This window comes from Oncorhynchus clarkii, chromosome 12, assembly GCF_045791955.1.
Source record: "Oncorhynchus clarkii lewisi isolate Uvic-CL-2024 chromosome 12, UVic_Ocla_1.0, whole genome shotgun sequence".
NCBI classification, from domain to species: domain Eukaryota; kingdom Metazoa; phylum Chordata; class Actinopteri; order Salmoniformes; family Salmonidae; genus Oncorhynchus; species Oncorhynchus clarkii.
In genome coordinates this window covers 32,449,867-32,467,792 of record NC_092158.1, presented here as the reverse complement: position 1 = coordinate 32,467,792, position 17,926 = coordinate 32,449,867, and the positions used below count along the sequence as shown (strand labels likewise).

Sequence of the window (17,926 nt, the reverse complement as noted above, 5' to 3'; positions counted from 1 at the left end):
GCTTTGTCTTTTTGGAGACATAAACAATTCCAAGTGAATTAATACATTTGTGCTGAAGTCAATACCAATAACTTATAGTGACTGTGGTGTATTTCACAGGGTTTAAATGGGTATTAGGTTTGGGCGATGTCAACCTTTGTCCTATCATGATTATGTACTTATAAAACATTGTGATATTGATGGTATCGCCCCCCTATTCGCCAACCTTTTTTCCCCTGTGAAATGTTTTAAATAAAACAGCTAAAAATCACTGTTAGGCTATAGCTCAAAAATCGCATTTCAACTGGACGAATCATGACGAAAGATAATGTTGTTGAAAGCTTGGACAGAGGCTAAGTGCAGGCAAATCTTTTCTAATATTCCTTTCTGGTGGAGCTTTAGCATGAAACAGGTTTGAGTGTGTCTGTCTGTGTCTGTTTGGCGAGCACATCACCAAGCAAAGTGACAGTCAACTAATGAGGAACAGGCTGTCTTGCCGAGTTAGGTTATAAAGCATGGGCTGGATAGAAGCAAAATCTACCGTCTTCTGAACTGGATAATAATAGTTTATTTGCCTAATCCTCCACTCTTATTATCGTTTGTTCAATGTCTCATAAAGCTATAATTGAGTTTAGACTCTGACTTTCCTTCTTGTTATTTTTGAAAGTGGCAACTTTCGGACGGACACTCTTAGGCTATTCGAATATTTGGGAAATAGGCTACTGTTCATAACTTTTACTTCTCTTAAAGCTTTTATGATTGGATGGGCCATTTGGTTTTCAACCTCGCATGGAGAGATTTCTCCGCCCCACACAGATAATTTCTTTCTTAATAAGCTGAAACTAATTTAAACTTGTCATTCGATTTTTCTATTGGCTATTGATATTGTATGTCCTCTCTCATTAATAGTCCTCTGGCTACCTTACATTTTTAGGCTATTCAAATAACTTTTTGAGATGGAACTCTGTTGGATTCATTCATTGTTTGATCGGGAGAAAGCCATACATGCATGAAATTATGAAAGCGTAGCCTAGCTCAAAGTACTATTCATTGCCTATCGAATGGAGATAGAAGGGAATATACGTTTTTTTTTACTGCTAGACGCGCGATAGTTAAGGAGTGTCCGTAATATAGCCTATATTAAAAAAATGAATAGGTTTAGGGTATGAGGCCTACGCATCCGACATTGTGCTGCTTTGGTGGAATTCTCTCTCTCTCTCTCTCTCTGGCCTACATTCCCCTCTTGCATTCTGTATTTAACATATTTATTAAAATAGGCTATAGCAAATAGGAATAGGCAAATTAATCGGAATGTCTCTTGTATCCGACTATGGCGCCAGTGAAGTTCAAATAGGCTAAACCATCATCTGTCACATCACAACCTCGTCACAATCAACAATGGCTGTCAATCATTGTCGATGGCTGGCAATCATTGCCGATAGAGGATACTATCGTAATATCTTCCAACACTAATGAGGATGCGAGAGGAATCAGCATGGGCTGGTGTTGCTCAGTAGTCAATCTCCCATAGCATCAATGGCCTTCATAATTTAGCTCCTCGATGGAGAATGGAGATTGCCTTGGATGTAAGATGATGACATCAGACGAAGGCTTAGCTTACACACTGACTGATAGTATACATACATACACATGCTACGCTCTTAGAAAAAAGTGTTCCAAAAGGGTTCTTTGGCTGTCCCCATAGGATAACACTTTTTGGTTCAAGGTAGAACCTTTTTGGTTCCAGGGATAATTAATTTGGGTTCCATGTAGAACCCTCTGTGGAATGGGTTCTACACGGAACACAAAGGGGTTCTACATGGAACCCAAAAAGGTTCTACCTGGAACCAAAAAGGGTTCTTCAAAGGTTTCTCCTAAGGGGGCAGCCTAATAACCCTTCTAGATAGCACATTTATTTTTAAGAGTGTGCTGCTTGACCTATCAGTTATTACATAACAGGGGAATCCAGAATCAGATGACAGTTGTTTGGAAATACAAACGATATGCATGGTTATCGTTTCAGGTGGAGTAGGCATTAGTATTGTCCCATCACCCATCCACCAGGAGCTAGCTACCACTGAACACGGACAACTGCACTGTAAATACCCTTACCTGAATGTGATTAGGGGGGAAGTATTCTGGGAGAAATCTGGGATATTTTTAGACAAATAACAAGCTGAGGTCAGAAGAAGAGAATGCAAAGAGCTTCATTTCTTCTGAGTGTGTGTGGCTTGACTGGCTTGGCTTTGAGCTTGTCAGTTTTGACTGCAGTAATCAAATGCTATTACTAGAGATGAAGGGGAGAACAGAGGAGCTTATAGGAAGGAGGTGGCAGTACTTCACAGACTCATACACTACTGTAGGCCATCCGTGTGTGTGTGTTTCTCTGTAGGGTGTGTAGTGTATATGTGTGTGTGTGTGGTGGTGTGTGTCTCTGTGTGATGTAGGGCTGAGGAATGGTGAGGAGAGACCTCAGCGCTCAGCTTGGGGCGTATAATCTATGGTTCATTTGCAGCTTTTCTACCCTGTATGACAAGCCGTTTACAAGACATAGCCTCTGCTGCTGACCCAGTTCTGAGTGGCTGCCTCTGCCTGTGTCTCGTGACAGCCAGGGCCCTGCCTCCCTATCAGGCTCTGCTCGGCTCTCCTCCCTCCTCTACAGTCTAACTGATGATAACTCTGCCACTCTCTGCCTCCGTGAACTGTGGGAAAAAATAGGTCGCCCTGACCCACTTTTCTTTCTTTCTTTTTCTCCCTGAGACTGTGCTAGGAGTTCTGCAGAGTATGATCAAGGGAGACAGAGAGAGAGAGCGCAAAGAGGTGGGGGAGGGAGACAAGGAGAGGGGGGTAGAGAGAGAGACAAAGAAAGAAAGAGACAAGAGACTACCCTCATGAGCGCTAGTGTTTGTGAGACCTCGCTCCTGTGGCCTTTGAAGCAGAGTTGACCCTTATCAGCTTGGCCTGGCCTGTATGTACAGTAGGAAGAGCAATCCTCCCACGCCTTCATTAAACAACTACCTACTGCTCCCAGGGCACAAACACCAGCCAGTCTACTGCATTCACATGCATGCATGAACGTATGCATGCACACACACACACCCATCCCACCCCATCCCTACTCAGCTCGGAGGTGAACATTTGCTCATCTGTTACTCAGAATGTTAAATGGGATCCTTTGCCTTATTTAAAACAGTGCTTTTTTACTAATTTATTAACACCCGTACAGGTAGGTATGACATGCCATCGGACAAGAATAATTAGTAGCATTTCTAGCCCCTCAATGTAATACCTGACACTTTAGCTCATGGTATCACCACCATTACACAATTCTTCATTAACCAGCATTCAGTCATGCATGAGTTCTCCCCTGAATTAGCCATGGTTTTCAGTTAGCTGTAGTGACAACAGCAGCAGATAACATGACAACAACTCCTCTTGTTCCTGAGGATGATCTACATTTGACATTTTTTGTCATAATTTTTTTGGGTACTAGATCCCATGGGAATCAAACCCACAACCCCGGCAATGCAAGCACCCTGCTCTACCAACTGAGCCACACGGCTTTTGAAAACAAAAAGCAGTGCACTAAATAGGGAATAGGGTGCCAATTGGGACACTACCCAACAGGCACTAGTGCATGAGGGATTGCATGTTACTTAACGTCTGTAACGCAATAAAACATATTTAAAAACAACAACAAAGTTCAAGGCACTTCAACGGTCTAAGAAACAAAACTGACACTGTTTGAATTGATAACGGTTAAGAGAATCCAGGACTGGTATAATGTGAGGCAGAACGAATGTCAGCCAGAGACACATGCATGTTGCTATAAAGGCAATTAGAGTACCAAGCAACAACACAATTATCTGCTAACGTGATCATTCGTTTTCACAAAGCACTCAGCGATAACTCGTCAAACATATTGATTTTACCCAGTGGTGGGTAAGCTAGCTAGCTATATGTTAGAATCCCTAGTTCAGCCCATGTCTCATCCCAGTGTGGACTAGCACCCGAGTAACACCGGTGGAAGCAGCAGCGCATTTGCTATGTGGTTGCATGTGAACTGAATAGCATTAGCCGTTGCCTGACATTCTACTTTAAAAGCAAAGAGAGCAGGTTGACCCAGCGCTAAACTTTCAGCAGCAGAGTGCTAAGCATCTGCGTGTTAATGGTGACCTACTGTGCTGCTGCTGCTAATACACAGACCTGATGTAGCCTCAGAGACACAGTCATCATCATGAACCCTGCTACTGCTTCACTTTTCCCTACGCTTGGCCTATCCTGGCTCAAAACACTGGACAAAAACACAAGACACCCACAACTGATGTGAATGAGCAACGTCAGCAGGTGAGAACAGAGGAACATGGCCTTATTCTCTTGTGGGTGAATGTGTGTCAGATAGGTTGATGTGGCCTCTGATGGTTGACATTCCCTAGGAAAAGTTAGTAAGTGGAACAATCTAAACCTGTTTTTGGGGTGTAGGTCAGGCCTGATCTCATAATCACCAAGGTCAATGCTGCTGAATGGAACGGCAGGTGGCTTACACAGAGAGAAGGAGAGAGAAAGAGAGAGAGAGAGAGAGGCCTGGCTTTGCTAAACCACATAAAGACACAAGCACGTGTGTGTGTGTGTGTGTGTGTGTGTGTGTGTGTGTGTGTGTGTGTGTGTGTGTGTGTGTGTGTGTGTGCGTGCGTGCAGACCAGGACTGTTCAATGTCGGTCCAGGAGAGCCAAAACACTTCTGTTTTTCGTCCTCTCCTAATAAGGGACTAATTCAGACCTGGGACACCAGGTGATTGCAATTAACTTCCAGGTAGAAACAAAAACCAGGACCGACATAGAACAGCTCTGGTATAGACAAACCATGTTACAAAAGCTGTACATTAGCATCAGTAACGGATCAAATGAAATGATATTTTATTTATCACATGCTTGGTTAAACAACAGGTGTATACTAACTTACTTTACGGGCCCTTCACAACAATGCAGAGAGAAAAAAACAGAAATAATAGAAGAAAAAAATGATAATAACACAAGGAATCAAAACACAATGAGTAACACTAACTTGGCTATGTACACACTGCACCAGTACCGAGACGATGAGCAGGCGTACCAGGTAATTGAGGTAGATATGGACATACAGGTAGGGATAAAGTGACTAGGCAACAGGATAGATAATAAACAGTAGCAGCAGCGTATGTGATGAGTCAAAAGAGTTAGTGCAAAAAGGGTCATTGCAGATAGCACGGGTAGCTAGCTATTGGTTAACTATTTCATTCATTAAAGTCTAAGCCGCTTTATTTGGCACTTGATTAATATTTTCGCCTGAGCACGTCCCTGATTTAAACATACTTGAGATGTGCGTTAGCTACTCAAATGCTAGATCCATTCCCTGACATGTACAGTGGGGCAAAAAGGTATTTAGTCAGCCTCCAATTATGCAAGTTCTCCCACTTAAAAAGATGAGAGAGGCCTGTAATTTTCATCATAGGTACACTTCAACTATGACAGACAAAATACGGGAAAAAATCCAGAAAATCACATTGTAGGATTTTTTATGAATTTGTTTGCAAATTATGGTGAAAAATAAGTATTTGGTCACCTACAAACAAGCAAGATTTCTGGCTCTCACAGACCTGTAACTTCTTCTTTAAGAGGCTCCTCTGTCCTCCACTCGTTACCTGTATTAATGGCACCTGTTTGAACTTGTTATCAGTATAAAAGACACCTGTCCACAACCTCAAACAGTCACACTCCAAACTCCACTATGGCCAAGACCAAAGAGCTGTCAAAGGACACCAGAAACAAAATTGTAGACCTGCACCAGGCTGGCAAGACTGAATCTGCAATAGGTAAGCAGCTTGGTTTGAAGAAATCAACTGTGGGAGCAATTATTAGGAAATGGAAGACATACAAGACCACTGATAATCTCCCTCGATCTGAGGCTCCACGCAAGATCTCACCCCGTGGGGTCAAAATGATCACAAGAACGGTGAGCAAAATCCCAGAACCATGCGAAGAATGCTGCGTTGCATCCAAAGAACACCATACCTACTGTGAAGCATGGGGGTGGAAACATCATGCTTTGGGGCTGTTTTTCTGCAAAGGGACCAGGACGATTGATTTGTGTAAAGGAAAGAATGAATGGGGCCATGTATCATGAGATTTTGAGTGAAAACCTCCTTCCATCAGCAAGGGCATTGAAGATGAAACGTGGCTGGGTCTTTCAGCATGACAATGATCCCAAACACACAGCCCGGGCAACGAAGGAGTGGCTCCGTAAGAAGCATTTCAAGGTCCTGGAGTGGCCTAGCCAGTCTCCAGATCTCAACCCCATAGAAAATCTTTGGAGGGAGTTGAAAGTCTGTGTTGCCCAGCAACAGCCCCAAAACATCACTGCTCTAGAGGAGATCTGCATGGAGGAATGGGCCAAAATACCAGCAACAGTGTGTGAAAACCTTGTGAAGACTTACAGAAAACATTTGACCTCTGTCATTGCCAACAAAGGGTATATAACAAAGTATTGAGATAAACTTTTGTTTTTGACCAAATACTTATTTTCCACCATAATTTGCTAATTAATTAATTAATTAATTAAAAATACTACAATGTGATTTTCTGGATTTTTTTTCTCATTTTGTCTGTCATAGTTGAAGTGTACCTATGATGAAAATTACAGGCATCTCTCATATTTTTAAGTGGGAGAACTTGCACAATTGGTGGCTGACTAAATACTATTTTGCCCCACTGTAAATACAGTTGCACAAGCTGCTGTGTGTTTGTGCAGCGCTACTGCCATATCTTGACATGCTAACAAGGTATACAAGCTGAGGGTTACTCATGGGCTACTAACCCTACATGTTAACCCTTCTATTAAAATGTATGTCTGACTGTCTGTCTGTATGAAAAACACCTAGGTTACATACTGAAAATACCCCTTTTATGTTACCCAGTTCTGTTATCACTCAAGTATTACCTTAGAAAATACAGATTTTCCGTCCACTTTGTATATGCGTTGAGCTCATAAAGCCTACTTTATTCCATAAAAAGAACTTAACATCTAATTAACCCTTGAGCCAAAGTCCTATAACCTCAAACTAACTACATTTGTGTAGATAGAGAAAAGGGTAGAGGGGAAAGAGAGGGAGGCGGAGAGAGAGAGAAAGAGAGAGAGAGAGAATGAAAGAGAGGAGAAATACTGAGTGAGAGATTGCTGCCTAATGTATCATTACACACTTCATGGAAATCGTAGAGTTTCATTGGGACGTGTTAATGTGGTGTTAACACAGAGATCAGGTTGCTCCATTCACTAGGCAGCACATATGGCAAATACATCAGAAGGGCAAAAATACTATAATGACTGAGTAAAAATACTCTGAAAAGCAGTCAGCATCTAAGAAAGCGGAAGTATGGCAGGAGCAGGTACAGTTTAAAGAGTGGGACAGCTGCAGTAGCTGAGAGGACTGACTCAAGACAACTGTAATAACATGAATCCTGCAAGGACATGAATCACTTTAGTCACAGACTGACCTTCAAACTGACATGCCCTGGGATCAGTGATCGAGATGTTGACTAAACCTGCCTGACCTGCCATTGGCTGCCATTACAATAATGCATGCAGGGCCCAGGGCTCAGGCGGGACTAGTGGGGCTTCATTTTGTTTGCTCCAGCTCAGATCATGACAGGAGTCACCCGAGGGGTAGAGACTAGGGGATGCCTGGCTCTAACAAGTTGACCTCCACCATGTTCAACCGTTGACTGGTTTGATTGGCCAACAGGGGGACAACACCCACAGCTGCATGCTCTGCTTGCATGCTACAGTCAGTCAGTCACCCCCCGCCCCCTCTTAGTCATGTTAATGTTGGGTGAAGTGTGTCACATGATTACATCTCCTTCTGAAAAATTGTACTTTTCAGAAGAGGGGGGGGGGGGGGGGGGCTGCTAGATATTTACTGGCCGAATCCAGGTTAAGGAGAACAGCAGAGTATGAGCCAGCAATCTTCTGGTCACCAGTCCATTCTCACTAAGTAATAGGTCATAGCGCTTGCCTGCAGACACCTTCTCTCCTCTCTCAAATGGCCTCTCTCTCTCACGCTGCACAGGGCAGGCAGAGAAGCAGACCTTGATTGGGATGCACACAACGACTGCATTAGTATCACTACTCTACTAATGAATGTACCTACCAGGTGAATCCAGGTGAAAGTTATGATTCCTTATTGATGTCACTTAATAAATCCACTTCAATCAGTGTAGATGAAGGGGAGGAGACAACTTAAAGCCTTGAGACAATTGGGACATGGATTGTGTAAGGGTGCCTTTCAGAGAGTGAATGGGCAAGAGAAAATATTTAATTAAGTGCCTTTGAATGGGGTATGGTAGTAGGCAGTGGTGGGAAAAGTACATCATTGTCATACTTGAGTAAAAGTAAATATATCTTAATGGAAAATGTCTCAAGTAAAAGTGAAAGTCATCCAGTAAAATACTACTTGAGAAAGTCTAAAAGTATTTGGTTTTAAATATACTTAAGTATCAAAAGGAAAAGTATAAACCATTTCAAATTCCTTATATTAAGCAAACCAGACAGCACCATTTTCTTTTTTTCTGTTTTATTGACGGATAGCCAGGGGCACACTCCAACACTCAGATATAATTTAAAAACAAAGCATTTGTATTTAGTGAGTCCGCAAGATCAGAGGCAGTAGGGATGACCAGGGATGTTCTCTTGATAAGTGTGTGAATTGGACCATTTTCCTATCAAAATGTAATGAGTACTTTTGGGTATCAGGGAAAATGTATGGAGTTAAACGTTAATTATTTTCTTTAGGAATATAGAGAAGCAAAAGTAAAAGTTGGCAAAAATATAAATAGTGAAGTAAAGTACAGATACCCCCCCCCCCCCAAAAAAAAAATACTTAAGTAGTGCTTTAAAGTATTTTTACTTAAGTACTTTACACCACTGGTAGTAGGTGCCAGGCGCACCGGTTTGTGTGAAGAACTGCAACGCTGCTGTGTTTTTCATGTTCAACAGTATCCCAAAGGACATCCAGCCAACTTGACACAACTGCAGGAAGCATTGGAGTCAACATGGGCCAGCATCCCTGTTGAATGCTTTCGACACCTTGTAGAGTCCATGCCCTGACAAATTGAGGCTGTTCTGAAGGCAAAATGGGATGCAACTCAATATTAGGAAGGTGTTCCTAATGTTTGGTATACTCAGTGAATGTGTATGCGACCAATAAAATGTTATTTGTCTTGAAAAATACTATTCATCAATGTGTGAGAGGCTATGCATGTTCAGGCAAGATATTGTAACGTCATATGAACTCTTGTCTGAAAAGCAAGGGGCAACATGTTACATTTGTCATGTATAAAGTATCACTCCAAAATGTAATAACGCATTTACTGGTATGCAGTCAGTAGGTGAATAAACCATTTAGGATTCTTTTGTTTTACTTAGAAGCTAAAATTCTCGCTGGTTTTATGCCATAGTCCATTTATCTCTCAGTGCATGTCTGTGCAGTAGGCTATACTGTAGATCTCCTCAAACTCCCCACAGCACAGCCACCTGCACAAGGTCCCCTGTTGCCCAGCAACAGCTTGCATCATCACTAAAAGCCTAAAAGAGCTCACAAAAGTTATACAATTACAGTTGGTGGTGTGGAGGTGTTGGGGAGTACAGTACACAAAATGGATCAGGTTGTTTCCACAGCACTAAAACGATAAAGGATGTGTGTCTGAAAGAAGCACCGACTGACTGGGGGAATCCCAGCTAGCAGCTCTTACTACCACAAACAGACACACAGTCACTGTGATGTCATCATTATCCTACTCCCTTTGAACTTGACCCTAGCTCTGTTCTTTCATCTCACTTGCAAAGTCTTATGACTCAGATTTCAGTCTGCCTATAGTGTCAGACAACAAGGTGTGCGTGTCTGTGTATGTGTGAGCGTGGGTTGACATATATTGACCGCCACACTGTGCACTATGAACTCTCTGGTCGGTGCTCTTTCTTGGTCTTGGAGTATTACAGCTAACTACCCAAGGGATAACGTTTTACACCATTTCAATTTTCCCGAACGCAGCCCTTCTTGAGGGAAATAAATCAGACACAATCCCACAGCACATATAGTATATGCACCCCTCCACCCCCTCCTTTCCTCTCCTGTCTTCCTGTGCAATATATCAATCATTCATTAATCAACTCTGAAAACTCCTCTTTAGTTAATTACTTGGGAAATTTAATTTCAAACGAAAGCTTTTAAAAGAGAAAGATATAAAGTTACCGGGATCTCTCTGCCCCCTCCTTATCCAGGGGGCTAGGCTGGGGGCCGGGGGGACGTGTGCTGCTCTGTGCTACTTTACGTGGTGTCAGGAAGTCACATATGCCCATGTTTAAAGCAGAGGCAAGCCGGGCAGGCAGCGTTACGTAAAGCCTCCCCCTGCACAGGCTTACTGCACCAGACGCTGTGTCCTTGCCTGGGCTGCTTCAAGGTCCCAAAAGGACAGGCTGCTAAGAAGTTGGGAAGGACAGGGCCCCTGTGATAGGCTGGCTGGGAGGGAGCGCTGTGCTGGGACTGCGCCTGCCTGCCTGCCTGCGATGGCCTTGGACTTTGAATTCTTCGCCAGACAGACTCATGCATCAATCCCTCAGCTTACAAAGACAAGCCACTAACCTTCACAAGGCCAGGGACTCGTCAGCAATGAGTGGCATTTTCACTTAGCCTGGACAGCTTCTCTCTCCCCAAGCTCTGAAATCTGCTCTGCTCTCAGTCCCTGCACATAACCTGGTTAAAATAAGACAGTTGAGTAACACTCCCCTAAGGCCGCAAGAATCCTGTGGTGTTTCTGACATCCTAATCGGACTTTGTGACTTGTTGTGCTAACCTTTAACCTCCTAGCTGTGCTCTTCTGTGTTGCAGCAGGTAGCCTAGCGGTTAGAGTGCTGGACCAATAACTGAAAGGTCGCTGGTTTGAATACCCGAGCTGACAAGTTGAAAAATCTGTCGATGTGCTCTTGAGCAAAGCACTTAACCCTAATTTGCTCCAAAACAACTACAGTTACAACTAGTGTATTCTATTGTATTCATGAGTGTCTGATCCTGTTTAATTTGCAGTGCACCCACACTCTACCTGGCCAGTAAAATTGGCCTGTTTGTGATAAAGTAAGAAGTGAAGAGACCTTCTCCCTGCTGCAGCAGCCACACACATAGGATAAGCTTTCTGCTTTCTGCTGTACCTCCACAGCCTGAGGCCACCATCTCTACTTCAGGAGCAGGGAGAGAAAGTCAACTCTACCCTACTCCTCTGTTGTGACCACACTAACCAACCCAAGGAGACAGTTAGGTCTACTCACATCACCCTGTAGGTTTGGGCTTTATATCCACATTTCAGCAGTAGTAAGGCAAAAGTATGTGTTTAATAGTACAACGTAGCACTGTTCTGCTCTCTCGTTGTCCCTGCTTTATTGATCGGCACAGTTAGGTTCCACAGCTGTTGTTTCTGAAATGGGGTGCAACGTTTTCGTGTGGGTTACATGCTTCATTTATCTGACCTGCATCTCTCCCTCTCTCTGTGGATCACTTTGGGAGTGATAAATAATGTACTGCAATCGCAATCAGTAACAATCAATGTGTGTGGATAATTGAGAGGCCCTGTCAGTGCTCCAAGGCCAGGGTGCGGGGGGGGGGGGGGGGGGGGGGGGGGGGGGGGGGTGAGGTGGGGGGAGCGGGGCTGCCTCCTGCCTGCTCTAGCCTCCTTCCATCTTTCATCCCTCCATTTCATCATTCCACCCTGCCTGCCTGCCTTCAGGAGCCACAGCAATAAAGACGCATTTAGCTGCTCCTGCCGTGTCATCAAAATGAGTCCCATTGACTTTGGTTCTCTTCCTCCCTACCGCCCTCTCCCAGATTGGAAAAGACAGCCTAGGAGAGTTGGAGTGATGGTGTGAAAGCATGATCGACATGACAATGTATTTCAACTCCACTAATTCACCATCTAGGCCTACTGTTAGAGATCAGAGTGTATTTTACCCAAGCAACATGTCTAATGAGTAGCCACTGAATGACCGTACTATAGTATTGTACAGTTAAGAGGTTAGTCATTGCAACACAATCAGCATTATGATTTAATCTACAACAACCTAAAGGCCTGATAGTAAATGCTTGACTCCGACCACACGTTCATAAGGCCTACACAGACCTATCATGGACACACTATGACACCTGTCATACCCAGTAGTTTACAGTATGCAGATAGTTGACAAATGACCTTACACTGTCCTGACACATGAGACTGAGTGTAATCCAAACACAGCTAGCTCGTTTCAGTGGCTCAGCACACAACACAAACACACACACAGGAATGGATGTATGCACACACGCATATGCACACACACTCTAACAGTATAGGCCTATAAACACCTTCCTCTACAATTGCATATTTCTTTGACCCTTAATATACCAATTGGGGTATATTTCTTCTGTGTTATTTGAATACATAAACTATAGCAAAGACAGTGCATTAAAGAGATTCTCCAGTACTTTGCATACTTTTTAGCCAGTAGTTCTGAAAGTAGCGCTCATGAATGCAGATGAATGTATTGTCCTGAGAAGACAGACCCTTGATCTGTCAGACCAGGGTCCAGAGTCCAGTATTGTGACCGTTCAGCAGACCTAACATAATTTGCATATTTGTCATTTACATATCTTCTGATTCTGTGGTGGGATACTGCACATCAGTCATCATCAGTGGCTCCTTAGACAACCCATAGCAACAACAAAACAAGTTGTGTAAAGTACAGTACTCTAGCTCAGTAAAGGAGGAAGATGGCTGGCATGTGCACCACATTATTGAAGACAGATTATTCAAGAGAAAGGCTATGTTAAATGTGGAGGTTTTAGTTATCTATGGCTCCAGTACAGTACAGAGCACTATACGCAGTTACCCTTGAACATCCTGTACAAGATCAGGTCAAATAATTAAGCAGCTTAAACACTTCACAAAAGGAGGACTAAAAGCCAGAACCCCAGACAGACAGAGTATTTAAACTTTTCAAAAGTCAGACAAGTTCACTTCAACAAAGCTCAGGCCTATGTTTGACTAATCCACCCAAGTTTGCTGTAAATGTACATTTAGTACACATATGAATGTGCTGATGTGTTCCAAATCATGATAAGTAAACAGCTTTGTTGTTGGAGGGAAGTTTAGCCAGGGTGGCTAAGGCTAAGCACACCTGAACTAACAGTGTGTTCCTGCCCTCTCGCTCCCCTGTGACTCCCCCCGGCCAACCTTCAGCCCCTGACCTTTTGTCTCTCCACTGATCCCATGGTCAAAAGAAACAAGATGACATCTTGTGATGATTACTCCAAACCAGTCACTGTTCCAAACCCTGGAATAGTTCAAATCCAGTCTACCTGTCAATTGTCATTAGCCTACTACTTAGATTGTGAATTAAACCATAGCAAAATAAAGATGATCTAACATGTAGATAACAACTCCACCAATAATAATAAAATAATTAAGCAGTAGTAATACGATGACACCAGTACATGCTGTGTAGAAATCCACAATGTACAGTCTGGTTTATGAACTGAATATCAAATAATCCTCTAAAAATAAAGTGAGTACATTTTGCTATTGTCCATTATTCCAGGCAGTGTACCAATGCTGAATTAACATTTGAGGCATGCAATGCCAAACATTTGTGTCACTTTTGACAAGGAATAAGGAAGCACAAAATATTCATTGAGAATCATCAGCAAGAGTGAATCCAGTTTAAATATGAAGCATTATAATGCATTTAAAATGCTAGACTCCACCACACAAAACTTTGAAATTATGACTAATTTGGATACAATGGAGCACATTACGAAAGAGCCAAGCTGATGCTGACAGTCATACAGTCATAATATCAATAGCCTACTGGGCCTATTTACTAATGTTCATAGAAATACTTTTCATTATCTGTATCAGTAGGTAATGGCTATACACCTGGTTACTTAGTAGGCTACTAGTCCTATGCAGCATTTTAATGCAGGTTAAACTGAACAGATATCTGTGGCCTATCATTTTGTATAATTTTTATACGTAAACTAGACTACAGCGAGGACAGTGCAACAATTGTAACACCGTAACAACAAACACTGTAACAACAATTTCACATTGTAACAACACTGTAACGACAATGCAAGAATGTGACAAAAATACGGAATAACAAAGTAGCCAGCACGAGCAAGCTAAATGATTCATGTTTGTGGCATTAGATTTTGGCGACAAAAACATAGGCTCTTGCTATGGCAAATATTAAATATAAAATGTCTACGTGCGGTGATTCGTTTTTTTGGAGGGGGGGTGGGGGGGGGGGGGGGGGGGCGGTGAGAAGGAAATCAACTCAAACTGGCTGTAATGTATCGTTGATGCCATTTAACAAAATGGAAACGACACTACCACCACAGCACTGGCTGATTTATTCCGATTTCTTTACGCAGCGTCCACACCGCTATAACCAGTATGCGCCCATAGACTCGGGCTCGAGAGATAAACATCATTCAATCCATGAAAACATCGTGTAAACATGTTAAATCCATGACACACATCCCGTTTGTGTGCTTGCGGATTTTACAGACTCATAATAATTTCACAGCCTATTCTGTACATTTAGCTCGGCACGTAGCTACCTACCTGCTTGGGTTTGTCTACACCGCTGGCTGGCAGTGGACCCCACTCAACCGAAAAGCCGCATCATTATTCGACAGGAGGAAATCCATCCGATAGTCTCAGTAAAAAGGTCGCATTTCTCTAACGCGCATTGATGATGAAAAATGAATATCAAACGGTAGATTTGTTTCAAAACGATTTGGATCGAAGTAATCAGGCTCTGCGACCTGTAGTCGAGTCTGACGAATTGTTTATTCTCGGAATCCCCTTGCTCCCGAGAACTCAGCAGAGGCGACACTCCTACTCTCTGCTGCTGACACCACCCTTAAAGGAGCAGTGGCTTTAGCAACCTATTCCTGCTCCTTTCCAAATGTACTGTATCATTAGACTTCATTATAAACTACTTATAAATACAATACAACTCAAACGTTGCATAATTATAATATTTTTTATATTAGTTCATACTTTTTTATTTACACTTTATTTAACTAGGCTAGTCAGTTATTAACAAATTAATTACAATGACGGCCAAACCCTAACCTGGACAACGCTGGGGCAATTGTGCCCGCCCTATGGGACTCCCAATCACGGCAGATTGTGATACAGCCTGGAATTGAACCAGGGTCTGTAGTGACGCCGAGATGCTGAGCCACTCGGGAGCCCTAGTATACACATGGCTAATTTCAAATAATATCAATTAATTAACTTTCTATAAACTGGGTTTACTTACAAACCCTGAAGGACAGAAAGGATATACAGTGCATTCGGAAAGTATTCAGACACCTTGACTTTTTCCACAGTTTGTTACGTTACAGCCTTATTCTAAAAAGGATTAAATCGTTTTTCCCCCTCATCAATCTACACTCAATACTCCACAATGACAACGCAAAAACAGATTTTCTTGGGTATGACGCTACAAGCTTCACACACCTGTATTTGGGGAGTTTCTCCCATTCTTTTCTACAGATTCTCTCAAGCTCTGTCAGGATGGTTGGGGAGTGTCGCTGCACAGCTATTTTCAGGTGTCTCCAGAGACGTTCGATCGGGTTCAAGTCCGAGCTCTGTCTGGGCCACTCAAGGACATTCAGAGACTTCTCCTGAAGCCACTCCTGCGTTGTCTTGGCTGTGTGCTTAGGGTCGTTGTCCTGTTGGAAGGTGAACCTTCACCCCAGTCTGAGATTTTGAGCGCTCTGGAGCAGGTTTTCATCAAGGATCTCTTTGTACGTTTTTCTGTTAATCTTTCCCTCGAACCTGGCTTGTCTCCCAGTCCCTGCTGCTGAAAATCATCCCCACACCACCACCATGCTTCACCTTCGGGATGTTGCTAGGTTTTCTCCAGACGTGATACTTTGCATTCAGGCCGAAGAGTTCAATCTTGGTTTCATCAGACCAGAAAATCTTGTTTCTCATGGTCTGAGAGTCCTTTAGGTGCCTTTTGGCAAACTCCAAGTGGGCTGTCATGTGCTTTTTACTGAGGAGTGGCTTCTGTCTGGCCACTGTACCATAAAGGCCCGATTGGTGGAGTGCTGTAGAGATGGTTGTCCTTCTGGAAGGTTCTCCCATCTCCACAGAGGATCTATGGAGCCCTGTCAGAGTGACCATCGGGTTCTTGGTCACCTCCCAGACCAAGGCCCTTCTCACTGAATTGCTCAGTTTTGACGAGCAGCCAGATGTAGGAAGAGTCTTAGTGGTTCCAAACTTCTTCCATTTAAGAATAATGGTTGCCACTGTGTTCTTGGGGACCTTTAATGCTGCAGACATTTTTTGGTACCCTTCCCCAGATCAGTGCCTCGACACAATCTTGTCTCGGAACACAATTCCGAGACAAGACAAGTCCTCGTGGCTTGGTTTTTTCTCTGACATGCACTAGCTCTAGGACCTTATATGGACAGGTGAGTGCCTTTTCCAAATGATGTCCAATCAATTGAATTTACCACAGATGGACTCCAATCAAGTTGTAGAAACATCTCAAGGATGATGAATTTCGAGTCTCAAAGCAAAGGGTCTGAATAGTTATGTAAATAAGGTATTTCTGTTTTTAATTTTTAATTAATTAGCAAAATATTCTACAAATATGTTTTTTCGCTTTGTCATTATGGGGTATTGTGTGTAGATTGATGAAGGGAAAAAATTATTTGAGCCATTTTATAATTATTTTTTTAACCTTCATTTAACTAGGCAAGTCAGTTAAGAACAAGTTCTTATTTACAATGACGGCCTACACCAGCCAAACGCTGGGTAAATTGTGCTCAACCCTATGGGACTCCCAATCACGGCCAGTTGTGATACAGCCTGGATTTGAACCAAGGTGTCTGTAGTGACGCCTCTAGCTCTGAGATGCAGTGCCTTAGACCGCTGTAACGTAACAAAATGTATTCAGGTGTCTGAATACTTTCCAAATGTACTGTATATGCAATTTAGCAGACCCTTTTATCCAAAGCGACTTACAGTCATGTGTGCATTCATTTTACGTATGGGGGGTCACAGGAATCAAACCCACTACCCTACATTACGAGCACCATGCTCTGCCAACTGAGCTACAAAGAATCACATTATAGGATGACATCAAGTGAAATTGAATGGAAATATTCCAATCAAAAAATAAAAGAATTTGCACAGGCGATTTATTATGGTACTTTGTGAATTTCTACTATTACTTAGCCTTAGTTCCTTTTTTTGTGGCATGTCGTGACAATCTCTGTGGTATCTACTGTGATGGCCCACAGACAGTCTTCTATCTCATCTAGCCTTGAACAAAATGTCTCAGAGAACCTGGGGAACATCTCCGTGTTCTGTCATGAATAAAAACACAACAACATAACCTACTTCTCTTATGCACAGCCCTTCTTCCAGAGAAAATATTTTATTTTTATTTTCAGACGGGGGGTTGTTGAGGGTGGGCAGGTGTGATGGGCAGTGCAGTTTTCTCCCTCCTCACTGATCTTTTACTATCTTTATCATTCCATGTTATTGGCTTTTTTAAAACAGGACACACACATACACTACCAGTAACCAAAAAAGTGTTAAACAAATCAAAATATATTTTATATTTATACTTGGCATTCTCTCAACCAGCTTCACCTGGGATGCTTTTCCAACAGTCTTAAAGGAGTTCCCACAATGTAGAAAATAGTAAAACATTTAGAAAAACCCTGGAATGAGTAGGTGTTCTAAAAATGTTGACCAGTAGTGTACATACTGTACATACATACATACATACATACACACGAGCACACACACATGTGCATGTGCAAACACACACACACACACACACACACACACACACACACACA

At 42.7% G+C, this 17,926-nt stretch overlaps 1 protein-coding gene across 1 annotated transcript in view; it reads right to left on the bottom strand.

Moving 5' to 3' along the window:
* Positions 1 to 14,890, bottom strand: part of LOC139423080 (nuclear receptor-interacting protein 1-like) — a 60,993-nt gene extending 46,103 nt beyond the window's left edge. The window contains exon 1 of the mRNA XM_071174710.1: positions 14,658 to 14,890. The gene's annotated coding sequence lies outside the window, so the exon portion shown is untranslated. The remainder of the gene's footprint in view (positions 1 to 14,657) is intronic.
* Positions 14,891 to 17,926: the final 3,036 nt, after the last annotated feature.